This window comes from Leuciscus leuciscus, assembly GCF_965113295.1.
Source record: "Leuciscus leuciscus genome assembly, chromosome: 16".
Classification (NCBI taxonomy): domain Eukaryota; kingdom Metazoa; phylum Chordata; class Actinopteri; order Cypriniformes; family Leuciscidae; genus Leuciscus; species Leuciscus leuciscus.
In genome coordinates this window covers 39,934,651-39,952,490 of record NC_138740.1, presented here as the reverse complement: position 1 = coordinate 39,952,490, position 17,840 = coordinate 39,934,651, and the positions used below count along the sequence as shown (strand labels likewise).

General features: G+C 40.7%; 1 long non-coding RNA gene across 1 annotated transcript in view; it reads right to left on the bottom strand.

Moving 5' to 3' along the window:
• LOC309477029 overlaps window positions 1-17,840 on the bottom strand; it is a 111,058-nt gene that overhangs the window by 57,549 nt on the left and 35,669 nt on the right. The gene's annotated exons all lie outside the window — the stretch shown is intronic.

Genomic DNA, 17,840 nt, shown 5'->3' with positions numbered 1-17,840 from the left:
TGTGATTTGCAGTAGTTTCTCTCTCTCAAATATTACACACATACACACACACACACACAATTTCTTTATTACACGCATACAAACCACACTGTGACATCCATACCAACACACACACACACACAATTATCACTACATGATTGATCCAATTACCTCTATAATATCCAGAAGCAGAAAACAGGAATAAAGCGAGTGTTTGTTTTATAGGCCAAATCTGAGAAAATGGCATCATCTGGTAAAAAAAATTGTAAAAATGTCAATTTTGAAGCCTTTGCCAACAGAATGAAAGCCTCTTAACAAAGATTGCATAATTTTATAGTTAAATGGCCCTGGGATTAAAAATTTGAGTTTTAATGTGTTTCAATGGGGACATGTTTGTCCTTAAAGGGCCGCTATTATGGATATTTGAAAATGACCTTTCATGTAGTGTGTAACACAGCTCTGAGTGAATGAAAACTTCCTGCAAAGTTTTAAATCTGAAAGTGTGCCGTATATAAAGTTATTGTCTTTCAAAAGTAAGAGTCGACTCTGAGTCAATGAAATTAATAGTTTTTCAAACGAGTCATAAGCCGTTTCGTCGTGACGTCAAGAGGAAACATTAGCATATTGCGCGCCCACTTATTGCGCGCGCAGACAGCAGGGAAAACTCGAACCTCAAACCAGCAGCTGATTATGCTGTGGCAAATACAAAGTCCTTTTTGGTTCAGGTCTCAAAAAAGCTCTCAGAGTCGAAGTTCCAGGTCAAAAGAATTAACTTTATTGACAAGCAACAAAGTGAGAAGCCAGCTGGCCATCTGGACATCTAAAGTTACCATTCCCAGTCCTCATGTCTTATACTTTTTCTTATCGCTAGGTGTCTTAAATTGAATGGAATAAATAGCAGAATAATAAATAAAAAAAAGACGTTGAGTGAAACGTTCATTGAGACGAGTGCATGTTGCAAGATTGGAACACCATATGGAACAGATAAGACGAACAACACACTTCTCGCGTAGACACAGACAAACAAAAAACACTTAATGCATGCACTGTTTCTCAAGACCTGGATCCTACCCTCCTTCTACTTTCTTATCAATTTTAGGTTCTTTTTGGTGGAGTCTTTTATTTTAGGCAGTCACTAACCGGGCGTTAGCTTACCAGGGGCAACACAAGACAAAAATGTGCTTACCTTATTTTATGGCGCGTCTTTGTTTTGTGAGGCCTCTGCCAGCACCCCCACCGTGGCCAGTCCTCGACCCCTCGTCCACTCCTGGCTGGCTCGCCAATTATGTTGTGGCAAATTCAAAGTCGTTTTTGGTTCAGGTCTCAAAAAAGCTCTCAGAGTCGAAGTTCCAGGTCAAAAGAATTAACTTTATTGTACAGACAACAAGGTGAGAAGCCAGCCATCTGAGGATATCATGGCCAGTGTTCATGTCTTATACCTTTTTCTTATCGCTTGATGTCCAAAGTGCACCCTCATATCTATCTCTTCTTCTTTGCCACTCCTTGTGTCCTTGCCACCATTAGAAACATCTTCCCCTAGACCTTCTTCTATTGGTGGAACATCTCAAAACATCTTATATAACACATTTTTCTTCCAGTGCCCCCCAACACCTGCATCCCTCCTACAGGTTTTGAACAACAGGTGTGTGTGTGTGTGTGTGTGTGTGTGTGTGTGTGTGTGTGTGTGTGTGTGTGTGTGGTGTAGGGTATAACTGCTGTATATTATTTCGGTGGGGCTTCTGTCATTCTCAGACGAGCTGTTCTCCAGTGAACTGAACACACACATGAAGATTGTTTGTTGTGTAACGCGTTGTGTCCGGAGGAAATATGGAAAGCTCACTGAGTTGAGTTATTATTTCAGAGACCAGTGGTGTGTGTTCTTGAGAACATGATGAAGGGTTTGATCAGAATCAAACTTTACAGGCCCGTCTGGATCACAGGAGACTAGAAATCAAAAATATATATCAGATTATCCTCATTGCTTTGGATTATGTTCTCAATTTAAAACAGACTAAAATGTGATGAAAGATTAAATTCAAAAAGTCCCATAATTATCAAACACTCACAGTTTGGCTTTATTTCTATACTCTCACATCTAACAAGTCTCTGTCCTCTTTTCTTTGGTGATTCACTGGTTTGTGTCTCATTTCTGTCCTCCATTTTTCTCTCAGTCTTCTTGTTTTCTGCTGATCTGTGATTTCTGCTGATTTTCTTTCTCCTCTTCATCTGAATCTGTTCAATCACACAGACAGAGTTTCATTAAAGCGATATAACATCATATCACGAGACATCAGATCAACTCCTGATCAACATCTGCATGAGCTCAGTGTTATTACAGCATCTCAGATTAACTCTACAATATTCACAATAATCAATGATGATGAGAAATGACAAATATAGAAATGTGAGTTTATGTGTGAGTCCTGATCATAAACATCTTTCTCTTCTCACCTCATGTTTGATCATATTTGATTCATCAGAACGACACTTTACAGCTCCGACTGGATCAACAGAGACTGAAAATGAAGAAAACAACCCGTTATCATCATAATTATAATACAGAGACTGAACTGATGATATAGACTCAGATCATCTAACAGATAACATGCACTTAAAATATAGAATTTGAGACTTTATACACTTACAGACCCCTCCCATTTCCCGGAATCTGGTTTTCATTTTGGATTTTTTTGCTGAAATCTCTTGAGATAAATCCTGAGATATCTTATAACCGCACTTGGTTCTCTGACCTGAAATTTATTACGACTCCCACAGACCTTTGCCTCTGGCTCTGAGTCACACACTGGTTTTGTTCTCTGTGTTGTTTTGCACATCCAGTCATGAACGCTTTATGAGCTTTTCTGCATCAGAAACATGTTCTGTATTTTGGTGTTTCTGAGGTGAATAACGCTGAAGGATAAGCCAGATCTTTAACTGTACATGATGAAGAAACACACACTGAATGCAGATTGTTTTACAAGAGATTCTGTGTAGGCTACACACAGCAAAATCTCCAGTGTTGAAATCCTGGTGTTAAGGACTCTTAGAGTAAAGAGTTACATTTCTGGTGTTGAATTTCAAGGGATTAACACTGCTAAACCAGACCCTCTGGCTGTTAAAATATGTAGAGTTACTAAATTTACACAGAGAGTCGAGAGTGTCATTAGTTAAATCCGGGACATTAATATGGGAAGCCAAACAAACCAAAAGTGGGACGTGACAGCGGGGGTTTACAGAGCTCGCGCCGCGCTGACCAATTTAAACAGCGCAGCGCAAACCATACATGCAAATAAATGTACAATAAAGAAACCCCTCCTTCCTTACAAAAAATTGGTTCTCTGCTGAAGTTTAGGAGTTTTTCCCTATAAGACAAAGAAGAAGAAAGACAAGATGAAATGCATACATTTCTTATTAGGCAGTGGGCCAAGTCCGTCTATCTCGTTTAGTTTTTAATTTGACAGTTACCCAGCAGCTGTGTGGCTCATTTTTTTTATTTGTCTGTATGAATAATTCACAAAAAGATTACCGATTGTTTCCAATGCCAATTGTTGCACATTAAAGTATAAAAATAGATTTAATTTCGCTTGCTGATCACAAACGTTGGCCGGAGTGAGATCCAATCAACGCTTGTGTTGTTACCTTGTTGAATTGATTTGGCCAATCACGTTATTCGTTGAACCGGCGTCGCGTCAGTCTGAAGCCAAATCCATGAGTCTACAACCCAACCTGGAGAGACCGGTGTGTCTCGGCAAGACAACGTCAAGTTAAGATTTGTTTTGCAATGATTATACACCCCTATATTTGAATGCTTTTCATATAAGTTGTATTTAAGACTGCAAGCTATAGTTCACGGTGAATATATGCGTTGTCGTTGATGAGAACAGTAACGTTAGCCACGAAAGAATGTTGGTAGTGGAGCAGTAAAACTAACGTTAGGTCTAACAGTATGTTGCTTAGGTTAATTCAAAATAATCATTCGGTACATACACAATGAACTAAGCAAAGAGTATTCAAATACGGGATAATTACGGGAAAAAAATATTTAAACGGGAAGACAGCAGGAAATACGTCTAACTAAAGGGAGAATCACGGGGTAAACGGGAGGGTATGTCCAGGTTAGTTACAGCAAGCTACCTAGGCTACAAGTAAGCTAGACTAATTATCAGCTAAAAAGAGTGCAAACCAAAACAAAAAAATTATTTCAAATCAACTTTATAGTGGTAGTCATGGAGTTATTTAAGCCAATTATGGTTGATTGTCACGATTGATAGTGGTTGGGCTTCACCTACATAACAGAACAGGTATGGTGGAAAAATATTTTAGTTCAAGATGGCTGTTTTTGAGCTATTTAACAAAATTATTTGTGGTCAGAACTGCAGTAGTCTTGTCAAGCTCGTTTAAGATGGTTAGCATCTTAATACAAATGTCAAGATGAAAAATGTGATTTAAAATGATCTAGTAATGTGCACTTTCTGTGTTTATTTATCTGAATATAATTCAGTTGTTTATCTAACACACAGACACGGACAGGACAACATCATATCTCTCCACACCCAAATGACTACAGAGGTGATCGTTGACAATCATCACATCAACAGCAGCATGATGGAGCAGGTCAAGATCACGGAGTTGCTTAGTATCCACATCACAGATGACCCATCTTGATCTATCGACACCACCAACAGAACCTGGCCAAGAAAGTCCAAAAACCTCTGCACTTCCTCCCACAGTTGAGGAAGGCTCATCTCCCAAAAATCCATCCTCTAAACTTTCTATAGGGGAATCATAGAGAGCCTCTTCCTTCCACCCCCACCCTCCAGTAACCTAAGGGCAGCTGATTGACTCTTGCACAACTGGTAGTTTACACTATGATGCTGCTACATTGGTTTATTTTTAAATTTGCAATGAACATTTGACCCCACTTACACACAAATTGCACTGCCTTTTGCTGCTTGTCATGTCATCCACTTACACAATAATACTATATTAATTAGGGATGAGTCACAATTTTCGAATATTCGATTAGTTGATTTTATTATAGAATAGGATGTGCGGGATGATTGTCTTGGGAAAAATCCCCATGTTTTAGTTGTGGTTATAAGTTGCAATCCTAAATTCACATAAAAAAATTATTCATTTAATAAATATATTCTTAATATTTGTTGTTTTTGTTTCTATGTTTGAGCTTATATATCTCAATATTAATAACAGTCTGGTTAATTTTGAGTCTTGAATTGTAAACTCTCAAGGGTTGGATTTCTAAATATATGTTGATTATGTGTCAATTCAGAATGACTTCTGAGCAGCAACCTTTTTATTTTGGGTATGTCATGTATGCAGCCCTTGCCAAAATTGGGGCTGACTAGTAAGGGGTTAAACGTATATAAAATAACACATATATATATAACGTATGTTTACGTTTTTTAACTTATATTTAAGTGTCACACTGCTCCGCTTTATTCATATGCTCTCATTTTATTAATAAAAATAATTTAGTAGCCTATCCTTGCCTTGTTTTTGAATGAATAAATCAAATAGTGTAAAAAACATTTCAGAGAATTTTTTTCTCAATCTTTTCCACTGGCCAAATAGTATTTTTAATTGATTTAGATTTTTAATGGAAACAGATAGACCTTGTTGTGCATTATTTGCACGAAACCATTTTCTCAGACAATCTGCTATTATCATGATAAGCAATTAGTTAAAACATTAAAACACAGCATGCCAGAGGAGAAGTGTTCAAAAGCATTGCATCCACAACAAAAAATTATATTTATTGAATATAAAAATGTTGTAACTTCTCAGTAATTATTTCATGTAGTTAAAGTGTTTAACAACACCATTAATGAGAATGGCATATTTAATCTAAATGTTTATATCAGAAGTAAAACATATAGTTTAAATCATTCTTTTATTTATTTAAACTGTTATTGTGAACATGCACTGTATTTATGATTAGGACTTATAATAAAGATTTACGGTTTTACTTCATCTTCCGTTAGATAAGCTATGCGTCAGTTTCACTATATGGCCCAGCTTTCTGGTCATTGACAAAGATTATATGCCTCCGCTGTAGAATCTGTGTTCATTATTTACATTGGTTGTCAAGGAAACGGGAGGTTTTCTAACGTTATGATTAGTACTCCTGCTTCTTTGCCGGTTTAAAAAAGTAAGAGTTTGTAAGGACATTTTGCGTCAAATGTGCATACAACAAAGTTGGAAACAATGTCTGTAGTACTTATGTAACAGGTACAGAAAGTGTTCTGTTAAAACATATGTATTGATTGTTATAATTCTCACAAAATTGTTTTTCACATGCACCTGATATGATTGCCTAAGTGAGTTGAGTACGTTTCCCCTTTAATTGCTGTGATGTCATCATGAGCCTACATAATTTCCTGTTTTGTCCCCTCCTCTTCCTCTCGGTATTGTTAATGCATGGAAGAGGTGGGTTATTTTTGGCTCCTGCTAATCCTCATTAATCTTTATTTTAATCATTGCTTTTATGTCTATATCTTCGCTGCAAATTATGTGTATTATGTTATTTTACCTATCTGTGTGGTTATTTTTGTCATTTCACCCCGATTGAGATATATTTTTGCATCTGAGTCTAAATGTGAAACGAGAGCACATGTGACAAGTGTACATCACATTTGTTTTGTAGATTTAAAGAGGGCGAATCTCACTAAGAGGCTGCTTTTATTTGTTTTATATCAGGTATGTTTCTCTGTATTGCTCTTGACATTGTTAATGCATGGAAGAGAGCAAAATAAGGGTGATTGTACTCAGAGGCTGCTTTTATTTGTTTTACATCAGATCTCAGAGTAAAACCCAGTGAAATCGCCGCCTGTTGTCCCGTGTCTGTCTTCACAACGCAGAGAAAAGTGATTTTATAACTGGTGTCGCGAGCCACCGGTTACACGTGGTGCCATAACCCTTCGGATTTCGCATGATCGTCTGATTACCGATCGCCGGAGCTGCTGCTTCAACAGACGACGGTGTGCCGTGAAAGATCGCTGGATGTGAGAGTGTTTCGCTGATCGCGGAGGCCGCAGCTCATTTCATCTCGTCCGATCTCGTCAGTGTTCTATCTTCTGTTGCTCATATCACAGACGGTAAAGGTTGAACGGTTGCCTTTTACGGGGTGTGATGAAAAACTGGTTTGATTTTTATTAATGACGATCGCCGTATGAGCTTTGATGTGTTAGAAAATAAAGAGAAAAAAAAAAACTTTTTTTGCATTGCTGCACGCTCATCAATGACAGTGTTTCTGTGATATATATATATATATATATTTTTTTTATTTTTTTTCTCTTCTCCGTGCAACGCTGTATTGAACTATTTTTTTTTGCGCAGCTGCACACTCGACTGAGTTTTTGTGATCGTCACATACTTTGTTTTCCTCCGTGAAACGTCACACTGAACTGTTTTGAGAGTCTAAATGAGTATTTCTGCAAACTACACTTATCTGCATATTAAGTGATTTCAGTGTTTTGTTCTTATTTCTTTCTCATTTTCTGAAACTGTTATTACATTGATTTATTTTTATTTTTTTCTCTATTCAAACTGAGTCATGGTTGAGGACACTGTTAGTCAGGATAATTATAGCCCTGTGCAACGGCCTAGTGCCATGTTCCCAGTAGGCAGGGGTAGTGGGGCTGTTCTTAATCGTCCTGACAATATGTCTGGAGTTTCACCTCGATGTTTTGGGAGAGGGAGGACATTCTTTAATGCAGAAATTGACCATGTACTTACATCTGATTCAGCAATTGGTGCCTCTGTGAGCCCCGCTGCTTGTTCTACCCCTTTTGCACGACCTAACACTGATCGTGCAGTTACCCCTGAGTCTTTGGGGAGTATTATTTCTGATTTGGCACAGAAAATTGGTGAAAGCATTTCAGCCAGTCTCAACTTAACGCAACAGCCCAGCCCAGTGCAATCTAAGTCAAATGTACAGCATTCAGGCGAATGTTTTGATGCTTCTAATTTGAAAGTCATTGTCCAACATGATGTTGCGCCTCCACCGTTCTTTAGAGGTGATCAAAGTGATTCATTTACTGTACATGAATGGGAAGATTTGATGTACAGTTATTTGAACAGAAAGAAATGCACTGATGAAACTGCCTCTGATCTCATTTTGAGCAGGTTAGCTGGAAAAGCGAGAGATGTAGTCAAAGTGTCCTTGCGCAGCTTCCCCGGGCCGACTGCTGCAGTGCTCCCCACCACCGTGTTCGATATACTGAAGCGCAATTTCAGTGAGTTGATGTATTCAAATATGCCTATGTCTGACTTTTATAACACCCTGCCTAGGGCGGACGAGAGCCCAATGGACTACTGGATACGGCTCAATAAGGCGATTGATGTGGCTGATGAGTGTTTGCGTAGACGGAACAAGTGTGTTGAGGACCCTGCTACTGAAGCTGTTATGATGTTTATCTCACACTGTCCAGATCCTGGCCTTGCTTTGTCTTTTCAGTTCAAGCCTGCTGAACAGTGGAGTGCTGCTGAAGTTCAAGAGCGACTGGATAGTCATCGCAGGACTCTGAAGAGAGCTTTTGCTAGAACTTCACGCTCATTGCCTATGTCTGCTTGCCATCAGAACACTGTAACTGTCTGTGACGATTCTGTGTCAAGTTCTCCCAAACAGCCTGAACTCTCAAGTCAGATACCAAGTTTAGCTGGTCAGTTGAACCCCAACGCTGCTCCTTTTACTCCTGATGCTAGTATGCAGCAGTTGGTTGGCATGATGGACAAAGTTTTATCTCTCTGCACTGCTTCACTGTCCTCGTCCACCCCAAACTGTCCTGTCAGAACTTCAGACCCCAAGCCCAGTCTGAGCTCAGCATGTAGAGTATGTCAATCTAAAGAGCACACTACACATACTCATTGTATGCGCCAGAGGCTTTGTCGTAACTGCTTCAAACCTGGACACTTTAAGAGCAATTGTCCTAGGACGACAGGCCTTGAGCTGCCGCCTTCAGCCATTCAGTTAAACTAAATAGCCCATGTGCGGAGGGGGATAACATGGGCAGTGGCGTATTTCCCCTAAAAGATGAGTCAGACCCACATGAGATTTTTGTAAATAGTTGCAAATTGTTGCCACCCGACAAAACAGTGCTGTATGTGGGATCTCAGAAAATTGATGGAGCTGGTGAACTCTTTTATGCTCCTGTGACTGTCGGTGGCCAGTCCGTGCTGAACGGTATGCTAGATTCTGGCAGTATGGCTTGCACACTGAGTACGGAAAGTGAATCCAAGTTGCGTGCCGATGGAGTTCTCCCTCAACCCTCAGTGATTCCTGGTAATGTGGTCCTGGTGGGCTGCGGTGGTCTGACTACTCAGCCTAAGTGCGCATATGATCTGGAAATCGAAGTCTACGGGTTCAAGTTTGTCGTGCCAACCTTAGTAGTGCCTGGACAGAAGGATGAGTTCATTATCGGCAGTAATGTAATCAAAAGTGTGCTTCAGAAGATGAAAGCCGAAAAGAGATACTGGGAACTAATTTCCTGCCAAAACAGCAACCCTGAGTGTGAAGAATTTCTTGAGCTCTTGAGCGGTGTTTCTCGTTGGTCTGGTCCCCAACAGCCCGCTAAGCTCGGCACAGTTAGGCTTCGTCAGGCCGTTACCTTGGTTCCCAGGTGTGAGCACCTTGTCTGGGGAAAACTACCAGCTAACACTAATGTCTCCCCAGGAAGCTCCGTCATCGTTGAGCCCACTACGTCACGTTCAGCGCCACGTCATGTTCTTGTTGGACGTGTGGTGACTCCTATGTGGGGTGATCGATGGGTGCCGATGAAGATCTTAAATCCCACCCAGTCTCCAATTACTCTTCGACGTAACGCTAAGCTGGCTGATGTGTCTCCTTGTTTAGCAGTGGAGGATGTTACAGTGTCACAAGATGTGTGCAAACCTCAAGTTTCTGATGCAGCTTTCCCCAAGTCTATTCCACCTGTTGACCCTGTGCGGTCACTCCATGAGTATGGTTTGGAGGACATTGATATCGAAAAGTGTGAGGTCTCAAAGTCATGGAAGGAGCAGTTGACGAGTCTTATCGTGTCCTATCAAGATGTTTTCTCCAGAGACAGACTCGATTGTGGAGAGGTGAAAGACTTTGTCCACCGAATTCATCTGAGCGATGAGCGTCCGTTTCGCCTGCCATATCGCCGAACCCCTCCTGCCCACTACCAGAAGTTGAGAGAGGTACTTTCTGAAATGGAAGAGAAAGGCATCATTAGCAAATCCGTCAGCGAGTATGCATCTCCTTTGGTAATGGTATGGAAGAAGGATGGATCTCTCAGAGTCTGTACGGACTTTCGCTGGCTTAATGCGAAGACCATTAAGGATGCTCATCCTTTGCCTCATCAGGCAGACTGCCTGGCTGCTCTAGGAGGCAATCTTTTCTTCAGCTCTGTCGATTTGACGTCAGGATTTTACAACGTCCCGCTCCATGTTTCTGATCGTCATTACACAGCATTCACAACACCAATGGGCTTGTACGAATACAACCGTCTTCCCCAAGGCCTGTGTAACAGCCCAGTATCCTTTATGCGCATGATGCTCAGTGTGTTTGGAGATCTAAATTTTTCTAGCCTCCTTTGCTATCTAGATGATTTGCTGGTTTTCGCCCGCTCTGAAGAGGAGGCTTTGAAACGCTTGGAAGTAGTGTTTTCACGGTTGAGAGCTAGTAATTTGAAGTTGGCTCCGAAAAAGTGTCACTTTCTCAGGCGCTCCATCAAATTTCTGGGCCATGTGATCAGCGGATCTGGAGTTTCCGTGGATGAAGAAAAGGTAGCAGTCATTTCAGCCTATCAAAAGAATGACCTGATGAAGGAAGATAATGTCACACCTTCGCCAAAGAAACTAAGATCATTTCTGGGCATGGTTTTATATTACCAGAGCTTCATCCCTGGCTGTACACGTGTCGCAAAACCATTGTTCAATTTGACGGCCGGTCAAAAACGTTTGGCGAAAGGCACAAGTAGCCGTAATCGATCTGGCACTTATCGGGAGTTGTCTCCCCAGGACTGGACTCCTGATTGTGATGTCGCCTTCGAGGAGTTAAAGAGAGCCCTTGTCGAGAGCGTGGTCCTGGCACACCCTGACTTTGAGCGCCCCTTTGTTCTCTGCACTGATGCGTCGCTGGACGGCCTAGGTGCAGTACTTTCTCAAGTTCCCAGTGGTGAGGACAAAGCACGTCCCATAGCCTTCGCCAGCAAGTCTTTGAGCCGCAGCCAAGCCAATTACCCTGCACACAGACTAGAATTCTTGGCCCTCAAGTGGGCAGTGTGCGACAAGTTCAGTCACTGGCTTAAAGGTCATGAGTTTACCGTTTGGACGGATAACAATCCCCTTACCTACATCTTGACAAAACCTAAACTGGACGCATGTGAGCAGCGCTGGGTTTCAAAACTTGCCCCGTACAACTTTAAGATCAAGTACGTTCCTGGAAGGTTGAATGTCGTGGCGGATGCACTCAGTCGTGACCCGTTCGTCTCTCCAGTGAGTCAGCGACTTCTGTCCGAGCCTTACTCTGAACTTTTGAAGTATGTTCAGAGTGTGGAAGATGATTCTGTTCAGAAAACATTCCATCTCACGTGCCAGCCACAGACACTTGAAAATGGCCTCAATCTAAGCTCTGAGATAAACTCTTCCATGACTTCTGAGGATGTGTCGTCTATCTTGTCTGTCTGTGATGATTGGGATTCAGGAGCTGCATCCAGAGCAACATCCGTGGGTGATCATTTGACTTCTTTGATTCCCGACTGTCAAGATGTAATCCATGCCTTTCCATTGTCTGAACTGCAGTGTCAGCAGCACAAAGATGCAGTTATTTTGAGGGTGGCTTTCTATGTCAGCAGGAAGCGCAGACCTACCAGGCGTGAGCGTGCGAATGAGGATTTGCTAGTTTTGAGGATTTTGAGGCAGTGGGAAAAACTCTGTTTGCTTCATGGCATCCTGTATAGAGCTGTCAAAGATCCGCTCTCTAAGCATAAAAAGTTTCAATTCGTCCTGCCTGCCTCTATGAAACCGCAAGCACTCTCTGGTGTTCATGATCTGGCCGGTCACCAAGGTCAGCCCCGTACCCTGTCTTTAGCCCGCCAGAGGTTCTATTGGCCGGGAATGGAACGTGATGTGCGTGATTATGTCAAGACTTGTGCCCGTTGTGTCCTGAGTAAAACTCCAGAGCCAGCAGCAAGAGCGCCCTTGGAGAGCATTAAGACCACTGCCCCATTGGAGCTTGTCTGTATTGATTTCTGGTCTGCTGAAGATAGGCAAAATAAATCTGTGGATGTCTTGGTAATTACAGATCACTTCACCAAGTTAGCTCACGCTTTTCCTTGCCGGAATGAATGTGCTAAAAGTGTTGCAAAGAAACTGTGGGATGGCTTCTTCTGTATCTATGGATTTCCCCAGCGTATCCATTCAGACCAGGGTGCAAATTTTGAGAGCGAGCTGATAGCAGAGCTTCTTGATATTGCCGGCGTTGACAAGTCACGGACCTCACCGTACCACCCAATGGGGAATGGTGGGACTGAAAGGTTCAACAGAACGTTAGGTAACATGCTGAGATCGCTTCCACCCAGATCCAAGCAAAAGTGGCCACAGTTGGTACAAACAATGACATTCATGTATAACTGCACTGCCCATGAAACAACTGGGTTTGCCCCTTTTTACCTGATGTTCGGGAGGGTGCCGAGATTACCTGTTGACCTTATGTTTCAAAGCGTGCTTCGTGATGAGTCAATCTGTGATTACAATGACTATGTTCAATCTCTTGTCAGTGATCTAAAGTCTGCTATGGCGCTGGCCCAAAAGAACTCTACTGCAGAACAAAAACATCAGTCTGATCAGTACAATAAGAGAGTCAAAGGATTGCCTCTGTCAGTTGGTGATCATGTTCTTATTGCCAACAAAGGCTGTAGAGGTAAACGGAAGCTTGCCGATAAATGGGAACCCACCATGTATTCTGTTGTTGCCTCCAAACCTTCACTGCACATTTACAAGATCCGTGACAAATCTGGTCATGAGAAAGTGGTACATCGGAATCTATTGTTGCCAGTTAACTTTCTTCCTTTGCCTTCAACTGATTTTTCTGTTGGTGAAAGTGCTAGTGGTGGTCCTTGTTCCACACCTTCTCAATCTGTATGTGATGTGGTTGAGTCAACCTTACCTGTCACTGATGATTTGTCACATGCTGAGTCCATGTCTGTCATTTCTCACATTGCTGTTTGTGATGATGATCGTACTGCTTCTTGGGTCTCAACCCATTCTTCTCAAACTCTTTCTGAAGCACAAAATGAGTTTTCTGTTGACCTTGACACTGTAGCTAGTGCCTTTTCTACTGTTCCTGTTCCTGACAGTTCACGTGATCCTTTGGTTGACCATAACTCTGACGATCGTTACACTACCAGGTTTGGTAGAGTACTTAGACCTGTTCGTAGGCTGATTGAGTCAATGGTTCAACTCGAAACCTTACTTGGTGTGGAGTCTGTATCTCCTGTTATTCATGTATAGGTTTGTGTATTGTATTACACGGTCTCTGGTAATACCTCAACCAAAATGTAATCTTCTCTATTTTGTGTATATTAATCCTGTTTATGTACCTGGTCTGAGTTTTTTTTTCAAAGTGTAATGGGCACTTTGTGTATGCCTACAAAATGTGTCGAAGTTTGGCCAACTTTCTCCATATTTGTATCCCTTTTGGTTGGGTAACTCCCTATGTGGTGTCTTCACTGTTTTTAAAGTGTGGACCATGTAATCCAAGTGACCAGTGTTTTATTTGTTATACTCTGAGAATTTTGTGTGAATTCTGGGGGGTGAGTGTAACAGGTACAGAAAGTGTTTTAAAACATATGTATTGATTGTTATAATTCTCACAAAATTGTTCGTTTACATGCACCTGATGTGGTTGCCTAAGTGAGTTGAGTACGTTTCCCCTTTAATTGCTGTGATGTCACCGTGAGCCTACATAATTTCCTGTTTTGTCCCCTCCTCTTCCTCTTGGTATTGTTAATGCATGGAAGAGGTGGGTTATTTTTGGCTCCTGCTAATCCTTATTAATCTTTATTTTAATTGTTGCTTTTATGTCTATATCTTCGCTGCAAATTATGTGTATTATGTTATTTTACCTATCTGTGTGGTTATTTTTGTCATTTCACCCCGATTGAGATATATTTTTGCATCTGAGTCTAAATGTGAAACGAGAGCACATGTGACAAGTGTACATCACATTTGTTTTATAGATTTAAAGAGGGCGAATCTCACTAAGAGGCTGCTTTTATTTGTTTTATATCAGGTATGTTTCTCTGTATTGCTCTTGGTATTGTTAATGCATGGAAGAGATTTAAAGAGGGCGAATCTCACTAAGAGGCTGCTTTTATTTGTTTTATATCAGATAAAAGTCAGTGAAACCGCCGCCTGTTGTCCCGTGTCTGTCTCCGCTACACTACACAACGCAGAGAAAAGTGATTTTACAACTGGTGTCGCGAGCCACTGGTTACAACAGCAACAACATCTGTAAAGATGAAGTTGACGATCGCCATCTCCGTAGTAGTGATCACGCCTATAGTAGGCCATTACATAACCAGAGAGTAGCCTATTTCTTTTCGTTTTAAATTGTTAAAAAGCATTTCAAGCTTTCTTAAGATATATTTCATGTATGTGAGGCATATGCTGAGTTTCGTTAAGTTGGGATGAGATGCGCTCCTGTTTACGAGCAGTGCAAGTGACCACGCGGGCGCCTCGATTGTGTTGTCTGCTAGGCTACTGTATATTTGGTATTTGGCAATTGGTTGATAAAAAAAAATATATTAAAATTAAGATACAATTTATACAAAACGAAATTCACTTAACAAAAATCGTTTTCTGCGAAACAAAACTTAATTAAGTGGTCAAAATCATGTCTGACCCGCTCCATGTCTCTCGATATTGCATATACGCGTGTGTGCGGTTCACTTTTCATAATCAACATATGAAAAAATAACATTATTATATTTGAACAAAAATGAAACTAAATGAGCTTATTTAATGGTAACAACACAGTAGGCCTACAGACTCTGTATTTGTATAAATTGCTGCACATTCATTTTATTCTGAATTTTGCACACACAAGTTGAAAGGCATTTGTTTGTGCATGCATGTAAAACATATCTGCAACATTTATCAAGTTCACTGATAATTATGCGTGCATTTATTAATTATTATCTTAATGAATAATGTAACAAGGACGAAGCGTGTAAACTGCTTGTTTAGAATTTGGATCGATCATCGCAAATAGATCCGAATGAATAAACGTACAAAACCATAGGCTATAGAAAATGGGTGGGCCCGGACCTAAATGCCCACCCGGGCCCAATGGTAGCGCCGCAGCTGGTGGTAGCCCTACATCTTACACATCGTGGAAACAAAATAAGAATGGAAACTAAAATATGCAGTATCGTTCTATCATTCATTCAGCAGTTCTATCACATTCTATTAGCAGTTCTGGCGCCTCAGTCCCAATACTGTTAAACTCGACGTACGTTCACATCACATGTTAATGCAGCGGTAGAGTTACACTCACAGGACACCGTGCACTTAACAAAGGTTCGTTATTTGCTCGTGCTTTAAAGCTTTGCCGGGTAAACATTTCTTTGGCATTCTGTTCTGACATGATGCACTTTTTCTGAGTGCGAACTGAAGTGCGCGCGCACTGTCAAACAGCGCCAAACTGGATTTTTGTTGGGTCAGACCCATCTGATATAGATGGGGGGCTGATAACGCGAGACCAACATGGAGCTAAAGGGAAAAAAATAGCACCAAACAAGCCACTTTGAAATGTTGCTGTTTTAATGAATATAAAAGTTGGGTGACCCTCCCCCTAGACTAAAAAAAAGTTGGATGACCCTCCCCTCAACAAAGAATAAAAAGACATGACCCTCCCCTATTTTCCTCCGGTGGCCCCTTCCATAAATACCGAACGGTCCCTAATGAGAATTTACAGTTTTTGCTTGCTGTGCTGATGTTTCTCTCCGATTACTCTCTGCCATTTCGCGTGACTGCGTTGTCATGAAAGTGACGTCATCAGTAACGCTCCCCGTGACGTGAGCAGACCAACTAATCGACAATGACATTCGTTGACAACGATTTTCATAATCGATTATTATCGATTTTATCGATTAGTTGTTGCAGCCCTAAAAGTTGCTTAATGCACCTTTAAACTCTTACTAGAATTAATTGTAAATAAATGTGAACTAGATTTATTTTTTAATTAAACTAATTCACGATATGTATTTCACTATTTACATGTAGGCTACTACCAGCAGAGAACAAACCTGATTATAATTTTCAGGAAAAAAATAAAATAAAAATGTTTTGATACTTAAACTGCTTGTTTGTGTGTTTCTTTTCATACTGTACTTTTTTCTTTCAAAGGCCAAAGACGAGTGTTGATTGAGCATGTTCATCACTAAAGCTTTAATAACTCATAAACACAAACTCTTACACTGATGCAGGAATCAAGATCACATTTTCACAGCACATCTGTAATGTTGAAACCCTGCTTCTAGATTCAGAGATTACAAGAATAAAATACAATAAGAGTTTTAAAATTATTATTACAGACTACAGAAGAGTCAAGTTTTAAATAGGAAAAATATTGAAACTCTTTGGTCATTTTGAAAGAAATGCTACTGGACTCATCAGAATCAATGATCTGTGCTAAGCTATGCTAAAAGTGGTACCGCCAGACCCGGAGTTCGGCTGAATGGATTCTAAAACGGTAAAACTCAACTGTTTAACTCTGGGGGAGATGTAAAATGAGCATATTTCCGAAAAAAGTGGAGTATCCCTTTAACACAGAGAATATGATCTGCAGTTTTCATCTTTGTCCACTAGATGTCAGAAGTAGATTTGAGGTGAAACTCAAAGGCCTTTAGTTTCAGGATCAGAGACAGTGAAGAGAAATCAGAGAATCTGATCTGAAGCTCAATGAGGATCATCATGTGTCTCTAGGGTGGCCATTTCCTTAACACCAAAAAGGAGGACACTTTAGTGAGACAACGTTGCATAGGACATCGTGTACTTGCAACTACAATACAATTTTGTCCATCATATCGAAAGTATCATGATACAGTGATTCTGAAATAGCTACTCTATTCATCGCCAGACAATTTGATCTACGATATATCTTGATGTACAGGTGAAACTCGAAAAATTTGAATACTCTGCAAATACTGTGTAATTTATTTCAGTAATTCAACTTAGGTAAAACTAATTTATTATATAGACTCATTACATGCAAAGTGAGATATTTCAAGCCTTTATTTGTTATAATTGTGTTGATTATGGCTTACAGCTTATGAAAAACTTTTCACAATATTCAAATTTTTCGAGTTTCACCTGTAGATCTATGTGTAACAGAAGAGGCAAAAAGTGTTTGTTCACAGTATTTGTATTTCTTCAAGACATTGTGATGTCTGTTTTGTCCATTCCGGATTGAATGACGTCTGACGTTTAGGCAGGTTAACGTTGTGATATGACGTAGCCAGCACGTGGACGCCACGTCGTGGAGGCTTGTTTATGTTTTTAACCAATGATGTATCAGATTATTTGACACTGCTTTCAGCCAATCATTTGTTTGACCAGAGATCTTACGGCATTAGACGCTATGCTGCTGCGTCCCAATAAAGATCCTAGAGCGGGTTTTCTTAGGCCGATACTTGAGGCTGCGCCGGACGCCGGACAGGGGGTTTAAAATCCGGACATATGGCCACCCTATGTGTCTCATATGAAGCAGAAAGAGACTCTCATCTGGATCATATTATATTACAGGATCAGTCGCATAATCACATTCATCACATTCATCAGAGAGATCATTACAT